Genomic DNA, 16,546 nt, shown 5'->3' on the forward strand with positions numbered 1-16,546 from the left:
CTAGACCCACTGTTCTCTTACTCCCACTCTCTACTTGTTTTGGCTCATGGTTCTTACTCCATTCAACACTAATCATATGATAAATTTGAATGACTTCAATAGCTTTTATTATGATCCTTCCAAACCTTGACCTGTCTTCCAGTGACATTTCTTTTCTTCTAACCTCATCTATTTTCTCTAAGTTACTTAACCCTTAATTTTACTAATCATTGCATTCCCTCCATAGTTTCTCTTAAGAATGGCACTTTCGATTTCTAGCCTCTACCTTTTCATCTCATTTCATATACATCCTAATTATAACCATTTTAGACCTTTATGTAGCCTATACTTTATTGAAACTATTTTAAATTTTCACAGAAACACATATGCTTATTGTCCTGAGCTTCTTCACTCATCTTGAATTCAATTTATCCATCCCAGTTTAGATGTGCTGATCCCCAGGGTCACATAATGCTCACTGCTATGGACCACTGAGATGCAGTGGTGTTTCTATTATTGTATCCATAGTTCACTACCACCCTACAAAAAAGTAGTGCTATCTAGAGTCAGCCCATATCTTGTACACATTAGATGACAGGTCTCATAACCACTTAATCTCTCCAACAACTATCAACTCTCTATTTTGTAATATGGCATTTTCTTTCTCATCTAAATGACTTCCATCATAACAACAATAACAAAAATGAAACAGCTGATTTTTTTCACTTATAGTGGTACTTTATTTTTTGTAGTAGCAGAACATTCCACCCCAATGGCATAATGTTTATTTTGAGCTAAAGAAAAGTGAGAAGTACCTGACACAAGATAAGCTCTCTGCCCTTTCTGTCTCTACCAAGAATGGCAGAAGGATTACCAATCACCAGAGACAATGCTAGATCTTTACCAGTCTGGAAATGACAGCAGAAGAATCTCTGTGACAAACTGTACTAAGTAGTTCTTCTCTATCATTATTTCCCCATATATTTGCCTTTCTACTCTTTGCTGTTCCTAGAAGCTCTTGTTACCGTTCCATAAAATTATTCTTCTTTGCTAGATGCTATATAAGTTCATGTTCTAACCACAGCTATGGATTATTGACTGCAGGCTCCTATGTATATGTGTGTTCCTGATGTTCCTAAAATTTTGCCTGCTTTTCTCTTATTAATCTATCTTTCATCAGTCGATTTGAAGGCCCCAGCCAATGAATCAACTCTCTCTCTCTCTCTCTCTCTCTCTCTCCCCCCTTCTGTTTTCCCTACTATTTAGGTTTTCTCCAGGGTTCCTTGGCTGTCTCTTTTACTGGCTTCTCAACATCTCAACCCATATATCTTAGATACCCTGGTTCTCAGACTTTTTCCTGCTTCATTCTTCTATTTAAACTTTGAATTTGCTACTCTCATGGCTTAAATCCTGTATACATCTCATTAGACCGCCAAAATTATTTCTCTTGCTCAGACATATCATCTAAATATAGGATTCAGAAGTAAAACTCCTGAAACTGCACTTCCAGAATTGAAAAGGCTTCTGACCAATTAGGGTTCAGATTCTTACTCAGGCCATTTTTTTCTGCAGCTTCTTCCTTTCTAATCATAAAAACGAGTTTGAAATTGAACATAAATATATGAGGATAAAAACATTTGTTTTACTTTTTGCAAATAATTACTGTACCAGGGACAGTTCAATAAAAAGTTAAAACTAAAATACTGAGGATAAAACACTGAGAGTAAAATATGAAAAAATTGGAAAGATCAAATAAAAGTTAAAAATTAAAAAATTAAAAATCCAATAAAATTAAAAGGTTATGCATTAAAAATAAAAAGATGAAGGGATGAGATTTAAAATAAGAGATAAAGAGCAAAAAGCCAATGAGATAAAAGGTTAAACACATGAAAGAAGAGAAAATTAAAAATTAAGATAAAAGACTAAAGCCTATGGGAAGAAAAGCTAAATATGTAAAAGAAAGATGGATTAGGATTAAGAATGGAATTAGGAACTTAAAATACAAAGTTAACTCATGCTAGACCAAAAAGGTAAAGAGTACTAGGAGAAAAATATTTTTAAGTAAAAATGAAGCCAAAAAGCTTGTATGAAAGAAATAGGTGGTCTTAAGAACATGAGAAACTCCTATAGCAGTTGTCCAGGATCAAGAATTTGCTCTAAGATATTTCCTAGGAATCCCCAAGCATCCTTCTTCCTCAAATGAAACTTTCTCTAAAAGTAATAGCTGCCTTTATTCAGTCTGCATACGAAAAGCCTTTCAGTGAGGCAGCTTTCAAGGAGGAAGTGAGTCATATTTGTATTCAGTAACAGTGGCGTTAAGCTCCAAGTTGACACACATTTCATAGAGTTGGTCTCTGGGAAATTCTAGAGAAAAATGCAAAGTATGGATTCGATACCCATTGAATACATTTGTTAGTTTGGAGATCAATTTATTTATTTATTATTTCCTTTTGACTTTTATTCATGAAGTGGGCAGAAACAATTTGGATTTTCAGGAGGGAACAGGTTCCCAGAGCTTGGAGGCTTACAGAGCTGGCCCGTGTGGAATCAGACAACATCATACTATGAGGCAAAAGCACTAAACTCAAGCCTAGTCTTCTGACACAGAGAGAAAAGCATGTGTTAACTCTCAAAAAGCATCAGGCAGAACTCTGAGTGGACAAGAGGAAGTCTTTCAGAATTTTTTCAATGAAGCCCATGTGCCCCACCTTTGTTGCTGGGTTCTGTGACTTCAAGTAGCAAAAAGAAGTCTCTGTGAGGCACTTCATGCCATTTCAATATACTCCCTTCCTATTTTTTGCTTGCTCTGCCATACACAATCTGTCCCACAACCATTTGCACAGCCACCTTGTGACCTTGCCAGTGCAGGTAAGAAATGAGAAATTTTTAGGGCGATTGCACTCCCTGGATTTTCATGGCCTTGGCATAAAAATGTTTAGTGCAGGTGCTTTCTGAGCAGTGAACTGGTAAGTAAGGTTTGTAGTGTGCTGTGAGCCACAAAATCACCTTTCTGCCTACAAGAGGCTCTCCCAGCCAGAGAGGCCAACATAGTCAGTAAATACCAAGGTTGGCAAGAAAATTATTGCCTCCTAGCCCAACATTAGATAATTCTCCCTTCTGAGCTTGTCCAGAACTTGCAATTTTAAAAATGTGTTTGTTTGGCTTTCCACTGACCTAAGAATGTTGCATTTTATAACAAAGGATTAATATGGACTTGAAAACCCCTTTGCTATTGAAAGAAGCATCACAGTTCATTGGCAAACCAGAGTGTCTGACATTGAAAAGGCTTTTCAAGGGGGAGATGGTGACAGTCATGGACTCTCCAGCCCTTGCTTTGCACAAATTCAAACTTCCCTAATGTATGGAGTTGATTATTCTTGTCATTGAGATGTTCAAAAAGAGAAGCAAATAATCATGAAAGGGACAATTATTAAGGGCAACAAAACAGAGATTGCAAGACATTATAGATACTAGACAATGAATAAGACATTGTTTTAGAGAGTCAAAACTTTCTAAGAATAACAAACCATTAATGAAATGGAAGAACCGAAAAGGTCTATTTAGCTTCTGTATAGTAGACTCATGTTTCTTCTGAACTTCTCTTCCATTTCCATATCTTCTATTTTCTTATCTTTGTAAAAAGCTGAGCTCATAGTTTCTTTCAAGCATTTTCACCTCCAGGGAGCAAAACCATGATATGCTTATTGATTTGCCATTCATTTAACAAATATTATTTAATGTCTGTTATCCACAATCTTGGATACTGAAAGTGCTAATTATAAGAAACTTTTATGTTGAATATATGCTGTGGGCAACAACTTGGATATTTGAGAAAAGAAGCTGATAACTTCCTAAGAGAAATGCTGGCCCAGGTTTGCTTCACAAAGAACTTCTACACCCTCTCTCTAGTTACCATGCTCCTTTTGTCTGCAGAAGAAAAACCCAGCTGAATCATTTTTATTTATAATTTTTATCAATTTACCATTAATTTAAATATTAGCTCATTTGGAGAAAAGTTATAGCTGATATTCTTTGTACATCCCTTGTCAATATATGAATGACTTCTACATGTCAAGCAGACAGTCTATAGAAGAGCTTACCATATAAAGTAGGCTATCATTTGTACCAAATAAAATATGGAAACAAAAGTAACTTAGAAATTTATATGCATTTTTAAATCAAATATCTGCTGCTATTGGACTCTATTATAAGATTTGGGATCTAGATTAGCAGACTGTAAGACTTTGGAATGAGAAAAGCATCCTGGATGTTTTGCATGTGGTCTAAGCAGCAGATGCTAACAAGAAACCCAAGGGAAACAGGTGGGACTATGATCTTAGAAGACATCAGCCAAGAACACCAAGGGTGAGAAATCCGGCAAGATGAAAGCCACCTCCAGAAATTTTGTGGAAGATTGTGTGTGGCTCAGATCACAGGCCACTGTCCTGACAGCGTCCCCTGCATTCAGTGTCTGTTGTGGGAAGGCTTGTGGGAGAGACTGTCCTGGTAGGAAATTTGAATTTTCTGTTGCCTTTCAGTAGCCTTAACTACCAGTCTTAAGAACAAGATCAGATCATGTATAATACACAGGAAGTTGACACAAGAGTCATTGTGTGTCAGATGACTCTGTGCTGCATGCTTTGATATTTATGGCTGGGACTTGAATTCTTTTTAGGGATGAGCAACACAAATATAGCTTTCATGCCTACTAATTTTTTAACAGAATGCCACAGAAGATAGACCAGCGAGTACTGGTATGGTTGTTATGTAGAATGTCCACCAGAAAGCTCATAGCTTTGAAACTCTACTTGCCAGCTGGTAGGCTATTGAAGTGATTGGATCACAATGGTTTTAACTTCATCAGTGGATCAATGCATTGATGAGATCAATTTGATGACATTATTGGGAGATGTTGAAAAAAGGAAATGCAGCCTGACTGAAGAGAGTGGATCCTGGAGCTGTAACCTTGGGAACTACATCTGGTTCTCTGGCTCCTGGTCCCTTCCTCACTCTGGCTCTCCTCTCCTCTTTTTCTGCTTCCTGAATGCCATGAGGTAAGCATCTTTCATTTCCATACCTTTCCACTGTAATGTTGCTACTTTGAAGACAGCTGAGCATGGAATAAGAGATCTGAAACCAGGAACCAATTAGCTCTTCACTCCTTTAAGTTGTTTATATCAAGTATTTTTGTCATTTTTGACAAAAAGTTCACCAATATAAGTACTGTCACCTTTAATGTGGGCCTAACATTGTCCTACAAAGATCACCCTATCCATGCCCTCTTGATGAGAACTTTCATTAAGCTAATGAACATGAAGAACAAAAGCCAATATTAAAAGACAACCATTTTTTCCAAGTAGAACTGTGAAAAACAGACTATTTGATCAAACATTTTCATATGTCAAATCTACTTTTGTCATCTGCTACCAATTTCAGCAAACCAAGAATAGAAGAACTAATCAAGTAAACAAATTACTTTTAATGAGCCTATCACCTTATTTACACCCTGCTTTAAAGTAAAAGTACCTGACATATCATGTAAGAATTTAAAAAGGAAAGAAAAAGGCTCATAATCCTATTTGTTTCTTGCTTTTTATAACCTGGATATAATGACATTGGAAACAGTCTGGCCAAATCAGGGGATATTTATGGTTTTTTCATGTTCTTTACTTAGGCATTACAAGGACAGGTTAGGGAAACTTAATTAGAGGAGGGACTCAGCATGACATATTTGTGTCTTAGTTGGATGCAAAATCTCACCTAATTCCCAACATTGTTCAGTAATAAATATTTAACAGGAAACCATGCAGAGATGGAAAGTATTCAACTCAGAGGAAGATGTAGCACACCAGGCCAACAGTTAAGCCAAATTACTACATTCTGCAATTGGAGGCAGCAGATTTATAAACAAATTGACAGAAAAATTGAACCACCTCACAAAGAGCATGGATGCTGAAAATCCATCCTTAGGCTTGAATTATATTTGTTTAAACATGTACAACATATATTTTCACATAGGGAGGGATTTTCATTTAAATATGTATAAACATTTTATTTAAATATTTCTCAACTTAAACATATATAAATATATGTTACATTAAAGGAGATGAGTCCCAGGTAATGGGGATCAACCTTGAAAAATCAGCTGTTTCTATCATTCCTTGACACAGGTAGAAAGCGCCAACGTGGCTGATCTGATCTACTCTGCCAAGCAGACGGAATGAGCCCACCACCAAGGACTGATGTGCTCAGAATCTTCTCTAGGGCTGGTCTCATCTGTCTCACCAACAATGCTCATTCTGAAAGCTGAGGATTAGGGATTTCAGAGTGTTTCTGGAAGCTCTAGTTATCATTCACCAAAGTTAAATGTATAGATCAATTAATAAACAATTAAAGGAGAGATCTTGAAAAGCTACTTGGTGATTTCCTTGCTTTTAAGTTCTCTTTTAAATACATGAAAAGAGCTTCTATCATTAAGGCAGCCCTATCTTTAATCTTTAAGAAGCAAAGATAGTTCTTGTGTCTGTTTGGCATGTGGGATTTCCACCTGCTGAATGCCCTAAAGCCTGGAAATAATAAACAAATGCCAATGATAAGACCCATTGTGAGCATTTCCAAGCTATTCCTTTCCTTCTAGTTTTCTTTCTTTCACCTCTTTGCCTTTCTCACTGCACCTGTCTGCACTAAAGGAAGCTAAGCTGATATTTTGGGGTGATCATTTTTTCCAGTGACAGAAAAAGACAGCAGCATCCAGTCTCCTTGCCATGGTGCCCAACCACCTTTCTGTTCCTGCTCCATGAGGAACCTAAGAGTCAAGCATGGGGCAGATATGACTATGCTAAAGAAAGATTTATAGAAGATTTCCTCTTCCTGTTTAAAATTCCAGCAGATACTTGTGAAATAGAATAGCTTCAATTCATTTAGTCTTTCTCCTCTCCTATAAAAAAAAAAGTAAGAAGAGTCACTCAGTTCAAATGACATGTAACTCCTAATAATCACATCATTCAGCGAATTCTTAAGCTTTTCAAAGCCAGTGACACTATCCTGTTCAGTTTTTAACAGATTAATTGAAGAGTATATACATACCATTTCTATCTATTAAAAGATATAATGCTTAGAAGCATCTAAGTAATGTAAATAGTAATAATAACAATAACATGATTTTAGAGTTCTGTGTCAGATACTGTTTAAAAAACTGCACCTACTTGCTGACTTGATATACACAACAGTCCTGTGTGACAAGTCACAATGTCCACATTTAACATAGGAGGAAACTGAGAAAGATTGAATTATTTGCCTTAGAATCCATGAACTGAAAGTGGTAATGACAGCATTTACACCCAGGTAGATGGTCTCAAGATTTTGAGTTCTTAATGAAACAAAGGAAGGAAGGAAATGAAAACATCTTTGAGAGAGAACAGGAAATATACGTAGCAGGGGAAATCATTGAGAGTAATAAACACAGAATTGCCTACTTATTGCTTAGTAGAGAAAAGATGGTTTGAGATAAACTTAATCATCCAGGGTACAGATGTCTCCCTCCAGCGTAAATGGAACATGAGGGGTGGGACAGTTTAGGTGTTGAGACAGGGTGCCAGACTCCAGAGGCAAGTGACGGAAAGGAAAGAAGACGAAGACGGGTGTGTTAAAGATGCACTTAGGGGAGGAGAGCTCACTGAAGCTGAGATTAAATTCATAGAGAGCTTAACAGAACAATGAAAACTAAGTAACCCAGAAGATTCTAGAGGGCAAAAATAATACCATTCTCAAGGGTCTTAAAATCAGGCTCATGAGTGTGAGGAAGGACCCCTTCTGTGGGGAACTTGCATCTATACTGGAAGGCTGGGGGGAACATGAAGGTAAGAGTCAATTTCAGCCCTGTTCAGAACTGACAGCTGCTAATTCACCTTAACTAAACTCAGATACTACGCTACATGTCATTCACAGAAATCAGAGCAATCCTGTTTAAATGTAAGTCAGAAAAGTGATTTCTCTGCTTCACCTCCTCCCATGGCTCCCAGTCTGGTCCTCATTCACATACTGTGCACATACTAACCTGGGAGTTCTGCAGATTGGCTAAGTGAATTCCAGCCTCAGGGCCTTGGCACCTTCTATCCCATTGGCCTTGAATTCTGTTCCCTGGTGCATGAACAGTGCTCGTTTTCTCTCCTCTTTATGGTCTCTGCTCAAATGCATCCTTATTCTGAGGCCTCCTTACCAAAGCATGCTCCATCTCTTCTGCTTGGTGTATGTTACCCATAATTACATTACTACCTGGTATGTTATGTTTGTTTTCTTTGCTTCTTTCTACCTGAATATCAGCTTCATAATGACAGCCAGTCTGTATCTCTCTCTGTATCTCAAGCACTTAGAGTAGCATCAAGCACACAGTAAATATTCAACAGTAATTGATGAATAAGCAAATGCATGAGGAACTGCCAAAATATTTTAATAGTGGAAAATGGAACTAAAAGGTAGAAAAACATTTGTTTTATTAGTTTAGAGGTAGACTGAACACCCTTAGGCTGAGTTCAGTCCTTAGTCTTGTTTTGTTTTAACTGCACAGTATTTTTCAATATAAAACCTATATTTAAATATCAAGGGAGTTCATGTAAAAATCCAGAGTTCTGGCTTTCTTTCCTAATGGTTAAAAGATCTGGGACCCACTGTATGCATATTCTCATGTTTCAACAATTGTCTGAACTTGAGTATGAGCTGCTCTCTTAGGGCCCACCTTTTTTCTCCTGCATGCACATTGACCTAGCCATCCCCAACATCACAGGTAAGTGTCACTGGCCATGTGCCATGGTTATGACACCATTTTATATGCCAAGGCAGAGAAATATTCCTCTGTACCCAGGTCTCTGTCAATAGCAGGAAAACAAAAGAGTAAGAGTGACATGATTAAAGAAAAATGAGACAGAGAACATTTCTTTGTAGAAATGAGGAAATCCCTATATGTTTAAAATGCCAATGTTGGGCCTCTTGTGTCACATCTGTTACCTCTCTTACCTCTCTGGCCTCTGATGCCCCTTCAGTTTGCCACATTGTGGTTTACCTGAGCTGAGCTGGACAGGGATGGTAATCTGAGTCTGGCTGTGCTCTCGAGGCCACTTCAGTGGCCTTGGTATATAGAATCTTGACTGAACACTTGTGTCTATTTCCTGGCTTCAGCTCCCACTTCTTGATTATTTTTTCCATAGATTTCGTTTCCTAGTAACGTTTCATTGGAAAGAACTCTATATTTCATTTAACAGCAGGAAATCTGTGACTCATTACTAAGCACTATGTGCCTTGAGCAATGCTTAGTGTTTTACATGAAGGAGCTCACTCAGTACTCAATCTCCCCATCCCCCAAAAACTACATGATGATAATTATTACTCAATTTAATAGATAGGAAAATTCAGGCACAGACAGAAAAAAGAACATGAGCTGCATGGGAGCTAGTAACTGGCAGAGCTCAAGCTTAAAGCCAGACCCACTGGGCTCCAAACTTCACCCTCATAGCCACCTGGCAGACTACCTTTGCTGTCCAGTAGTGCACTTTCACAATTTCAGCACTGTGGACATTTGATTAAGAGGTGGCAGAGAGATTTTTTAAATAGTGGTAAGATGTTGGCCACCATTTCTTGCCTCTACCCATTTGATGCTAGTAGTAACACACACACACACACACACACACACACACACACATACATGAATTGTGGCAACTAAAAAACTTCTCCGGACATAAACAAGTGATCTCTTGGGGAACAAAGCAGCCTTTTTTTGAAAAAAACTGAACTAAAAGGGAATCTAAGATTTGCTTGTCTTTTCTTGGCTCAGAAACACTAAGGAAAAGGTAGTAGTAGTACATTGTAAAACTTTAGGTATAATTTTTTTAAGAAAAAAAAATTAAGAAAAAATTTTTTAAAAAATGTTTTTAAAAATTTGGGATAGTCCACAAAATGGGACATACTGACAAGAAATGAACTGGGGACTCAGAGAGAGAGGCATTAGTGTCAATCAATTTTCATCATGATTCCTTCTCAAGCAATCATGATGTAATTTTAAGCACAGGCACTCACAGTACTCATCTGGGTTGATTTCAGCATGAACCCCAGGAAAAGATGACTTCAAAAGTACATGGAACAAAGAAAAGATGCTAAAAATACAAAAATAGCCTAGCAGTGCATTTGGCACCTAATTGGTTTTTTAAGCATATATATTAATTGACTGGTTGGTTTGATTTTTAGACAGAAATAAAACATGGATTTAAATTTCACTTTATAAGGTAAACATGTTTTTCCAATATAAAAATATTCATAAAACAGTACAAGAGTAAAATTTTAATCATCCCTGCCTAAGTTCCCTATAGTCCTACTGCTTATTATACAGTGTCTCATGGTGACCTTCTCTATGGAGTAAACATGCCATGTTTTTAAAGGTTCAGCCAGTAATATCTCATGGTAGGTAGTAAGTGCTATTTCATTTTGATTGAGCAATGGTGGCTTCTGAATTTAGTATTAGTTGTAAGATTTAGATTCAATACTGTGTTTTATATTTCATAAAAATAAATGTTTATTGAAATACCTGAAGGAGATTTCTAGCTATACAGTAAGATGAAAACAATTGGCAGAGAACAGTGAAATATAGCTAAAGCACTTTTTGTGTATATTTGAGCATGCCTTGCATTACTGAGGGAAGAATAATAGCATGCATGGGGTTTAGCAACATAATATTTATTATTTGGGAACTACTTGGCAAATGCCTATGTGCAAGAAGGCTAATGATAGATACAGTGACTTGGGTAAAACTCTTGATTTCAAGTAAGAGTGGCCGTCTCAAATGACTTCGCCATGAAGGAAATTTATGTGAACAGTTCTCAGGTGCTGCACAAATTCCAAATGTGTTCTTAATAACCAAGACTTAGGAGGATGGGGGCCAGGGAAGCATAGGGATCCTGGCAGCAGGAGGCTAGCACTTTCCCTGGAGTTGTTGAAAAATTCAGTGGTGATTCCCACCTCTGAGAATGCTGAGTATGGTCAATTTCCTGAGTCAAATTCTAATCCCTGGGAAAATCAGCTTGTCTGAGAGGTCAGGAGCCCTGTAGAAATGAAGATGAGCAGCACTTGAATATTGCACTTTTGAGGCTTCAGTTGGTTGTGACACCACTGGACACACTATCTTTACAGTGTTAGGTAATATACTGCAGCCACGACATGTGATTTCAGCTACTGTACAGGGAGAATGCACAAATCTGGAAGCTCAAGAGTTGAAAGAAGAGTCACTCATCTTACTAAGGCATATAATTGCCCACTAGAAAAGTATGGCTTCCCAGCTTCAAAGCTTTGGGTTCTGTTTCTGTCAAATTTCTAAAACAGGGAAGGTAACACAAGAAGGGTTCATTGAGCTGAGGGTTGAGATTGACAGACGGGCGCTGGAGGTTGTCATGCACTGACCCAATGGCACAGGAGTTTTGATGGACAAGCGGCTAATCCTTGTTATCAGGGTGAAACAGAGTTACTATTCCACAGTGCTGCACAAAAGAACTTGACTGGAACCCAAGAGGTTCCCCAGGAAAACGTGCAGTACCCTCATATCCTATAGTCAAATTTAGAAAGCAACTGCAATAACATAATGCAATCAACAACATAAAAACCAAGATCCATCAGCCCCACAGCCATTTGAGATATGGCTGAGAGTAAGGGGAAAAATGAAATGAGCAGAAGAGAAAGAAATTACAAATTGCAGTCATAGCCTCAGGACCACTTCCAAAAATAAGAACTGGATTATTTACTCATTTTTCATTGCATATATATATATATATATATATATATATATATATATATATATGTAATTCTATTTCTGTATGCCCATCTCTAACTCCATTTCTGATATAACTTAATCTTAGTAGCGGTTAACTCTATAACTTAGATTTCAGATGAAGGATATCAAAAAGATTGTGACTGCACCAGAAGTGTGATCAATATCACCCAAATGGATAAAGCATGATATGAAACTTAGTGCTGCTACTTTGTGAGAAGGTAAGGATTCATTTGGTTATAATCTAAGAGTTGAATCTTGTTAGATATATGTTGTCCTGGTCTCTAATGGACACTAACTATAGGTTAAAAGGGTGATATGTACACTAACTTGACAGAAGGGTAGACTGGAATTGATTGTTAATACCTATCTTCCCCTAGAGCCACATGTAAGGGCTATGAGAATATAGGCTTGCAAGCACAGGGAGCTCATGTGAGCAAAGACCTCTACTGTGCTCTCTGATTCCATCACCACATTCACACTGAGACCACACTTCTCACATCATGTTTCTACTCAAGAACTGAGTAGAGCAGGAATTATAAGGCAGTTAACTGTCTTTCCAAATAACTTGGGATTGGTCCAGTGGTAGACTTTAGCCTGAAGACTCCTTGGTACCTTGGTGGATATTCTTTAGACTGTGTGGTGATATACTTCACTTCCACCAAACCTTAATTCTCTCTTCCTTTACTATTAATGAGAGTAATAGCATGGCCAGATTCATGTCCCAATCTTATCTAACTTTCTCTTTATTTTTCCCTTATGTTTGTGAAAACACATATAGGTTAAATGTAAAGAGATAAAATTCTTGGTGTGAATTGAATTTATGATGGAATTTCAAAACACTAAGTATACATAAGTCCTGATAAAGCAATTCTAGCTAGATTTATTTGTCTTAGAGCAATCACATAGGATCATGAAATGAAGAAATGTGACCTTCTCCAAATTACTTTCCATATGTACAGTGTCCTCTTCTCAATGATTTATAAAACAAACATATGTACCCACATTTTAAGACAAGATTCTTATACTTTGTACTTTAAGCTGAATCAATTTATTTCATAGCAAAGAAAAATACAATACTAATTCCATTACTAATTTCAGACAAATGCAGTGTCTGAGAAAAGACACTAGTATGCTAAAAATCTAAACAGGCAAAAAGTCACCTTTGGAAACTTTCATCACAGAGAAATAGATTGTATTTATGTTTCATGCTGTATTTTTTCCCTCCCAATTGAAACATTAAGAAATTTCTCTAAACAATTTGGCTTATTTGTCTAACAACATGCCAATGGCTAATACAGCATCCTGTGCACCCTCATCTCAGAAAGATCTTTTCTTTTGCATTTCTTTTCATCATGCAACTTTTCATTCAAAATAGTATAATATTACCCCAAAAAGGACAGTTCAAAGTTAAAACTTACTAATAATGAATTACTGTATACAAAGTTCTGATAATCTACTTCTTTTGGATGAATGAGGCCAAAACTTATAACTCTTGGAACTTTGCAGCATGGTAAACTGAAAGCACTATCCCTTTTGGGACATTGCAGGGACTAATGCCACCACCATGGGTGGCAAAGACATGGAATATGTGACTTCTATCCCCTTCAACTCACCCTTTTTCCAGAGACAAAACCATGCTACTTAGGAAATGAATGTGACTTATAAGTTCAGTCAGATAATACCTCCAGAGGCTGCACATCCAGAGACGGAATCTGCTCTCAAATCAACACAGGTCCTGGTATTGGATATGCAGCTATTGACTGGACAAATGTTCTCTTTTCATTCCACATCAATGAAGATAATTCAGAACAATTTGCATGTGGAAGGTAGTCACAGCCATTCACATTCCCTATTTAAAATACACTTAGAGATTTGTGACCTTGCCAGTTCATTGTCTGGAAGACACTGAAAATTCTAAATATGCCATAGAATATACCATGATTAATATAGGAACAATTTTCCTAATTCATAATTCATCCCAGCTATTTCTGTTATTGTCCTATTAATCCAAGAAGATGAGAGAAACCTAATGAAAGTCTAGTCTACTGTATTACTGAAGCACCTGGTGGCCCACTGTTGGAAGGCAGGTCAAATTATTCTAGAGTTGGAAACAAATCTCTAAGCTTCTACTACCCATCTAAACAAAGAGGAACACATTTTGGATGCCCCCTTGAATTCTAAAAGACAACATATGGCACGCTTGAATATGTTGTTCCTTCCAATATTCTGAATAAGCTAAAATTTCCCTCATTTTGAATTGGATGTGGAGTAGGAGAACACTACAGCAGGATCATGCCACAGTGCAAGTTGCCCTGGTACTTGTGTCTTCTGACCCAAAAGCCCCCATGGTGCTGGAGCTTACATACAGGACTTAGAGGTAATTTTCAGACATTCTGACAAAGGAGTGTGAAGATTGATATATTCCACAGATATATCTGCTATTGAAAAAAATTTCAAGATTACTAGTGGACCCTGGTAGATTCTGAACTCCTGATCATATGACACACAAATTCCTCCTTAAAACTGGTATGCTATTGATACTTTGAGTCATAAAATCAGATGGTGTAGTTTTCAATTAATAAATAGAACAGTGTGTAGAAAACAAAATCTAAGAAGAATCCAAAAGTATAAATCAAGGATAAATAGAAGATAGTCCAGATTCCCTTAGTATTTGTTTCTACTATGTTGAAATATATTGCTCAACTCATATATATGGCCTTTTAACAGATGAGGAAGAACCTTGGGCCCGGGTTTTGGTCAAGTATGAACAGTATGCTGGAAACACCTGGAAGAGGTTAGTTACCACATTGTAACCACACTGAGGGATTGCTTTGAAAGGAAATTCTTCCAGGATAAAGAATTTTGAGTAAGTTAATCTGGTTGTTTGTAAATTTTCATTAGAGAAGAGCTAAGATATAAGAAATATATTGAATGGTGGTCAGTGAGTCAGTTTCCTGTTCTCAGGAACATGGAACAAGATTGATAGAAGATATGGAAGAAGATTTGGGGAGAGGTATATATTTGGGTTTCTTAGGAAGAGTGGAAAATATAAAGATATTTACATCTCAGAAGGACTTATTGCAGAGAGATTAGCAAAGATGATCCACTTCTAAAGGTAAGTTGACCTCTTCTCCTAATGACTCTTCTTTTTTTTCAATATACCCATTTAAAAAGTAGGTATGGTGATAAATATAGAGGTTTATCTTGAACTCAACAGCACATTCTTCACTTCAATAAAGTTAATTGGTGAGAACCCAAACTGTCCAAATCGCAAGCTAATATTAGGTCCTAATATAATATCATAAACTAGAAAAAACATGCAATCTATCTGGCATCAGGCTGATTACACTGGGTCTCTTTCCATCATGGAACAGATAATAATTTATTCCTAATGCAATCTAAACTGAGGGTGTTCTTCTAAAAGGTACAACATATGCCTTAAATATGTAAGTAATGTATAGTTCTGTCTACCCATAGTAACAGTGAATGTGTCCCAGAATCAAAAGGTAAGTGCCCAGAGAGGTCACTCTCATTGTAATGCCTAAAAATTAAGGGGCTTCTACTTTCTTTGCCCATTAGGTTACCCGCAGTGGGTTTGGAGGTCCTATTTCCAGAGAAAGAAATGCTGTCACTGGAAAATACAGTCATGTTTATGTTAGTTGAAAAACTAGAACTCTCTCACAGCCATTTGCTTAACTAGTGGGTAAAAAAGATAATCCCTTTACTGGTTGGTATGATTCCTCCAGATTACTGAAAACACAATGTAAGTCAAATACTTCATTGAAATTCAGCAGATTCCTATGTGTCTGTAACCAAACATATTAGTAAGTATGAGATGGAGGTAATCCAATAAAAATAGGACCTCCATGAACCCAGCTGTTGTGGAAACTATATTTTGGTTCCCCCCATCTGGGAAAGAATTCCATTCAAAAAACTACTCATAGAGAGCAAAGTGATCAGGAAATCAATGACACAAAAAAGAAAATTTTACTTTTCATTTTAGGTCCCCAAAACAGTTACAGAAATAAGGATTATTACATTTATATTTTATTTAAATTAGTTGCTTTGCCAGTGATCCCTGCTTTTTCCTTTTTTTCTAATACATAACATATTAGCGATGGGTAATTTTGGGGCTACATGTGGAAAAAGACTGACATTACAACAGTCTGTGACCATAAATTAAAGAAAGGGATATTAAAATTTCCAAGCACTTGTTTGAGCAGACAGCCATTGCTGAATCAGGGAGCTCCAACTGCTGGCCCAAAAAGGGTATCAAGGGGTGGGTTATACAGATGACTGCAGAAGGGAGGCAAAAAGAATGTCCTCGGTAAGGGGTAGCAAGAACTTTATTTAAATCATTTCTTATGGAAAGTCTCTATGTAGACGTTTACTGGTGGTGTCTGATTGGTTACATTTCATTTTACCATTTACTCTGGATTGGATTTCAGGTACCTACATAGGAACTCAGGGCCCTGAAGACTCCTTAGTCTAATGGTCTCCCAATTTAATATTTTAGCATACGATGCCTTATGGTATTTCTCTCTGCTCTAAGGGACTGCACTGTTACCTAAGTAAAGAAAAAAGAATTGATATTGAAGGGACAGCATAGGCAGACTAGACTGGATAATCTCATCCACCACTCTACCTATGCATCCCTACCAATTTCATTCTCCAACTTTTCTACCCTGGTTTAATTCATGTTTCTTCAGCTGTTTCTCAACAATGGCATCAGGGACATACACTGGAGAAAGACTATTC

This window comes from Heterocephalus glaber, unplaced genomic scaffold (assembly GCF_053883595.1).
Source record: "Heterocephalus glaber isolate CG9 unplaced genomic scaffold, H.glaber_assembly_v1.0 deba00001461, whole genome shotgun sequence".
Classification (NCBI taxonomy): domain Eukaryota; kingdom Metazoa; phylum Chordata; class Mammalia; order Rodentia; family Bathyergidae; genus Heterocephalus; species Heterocephalus glaber.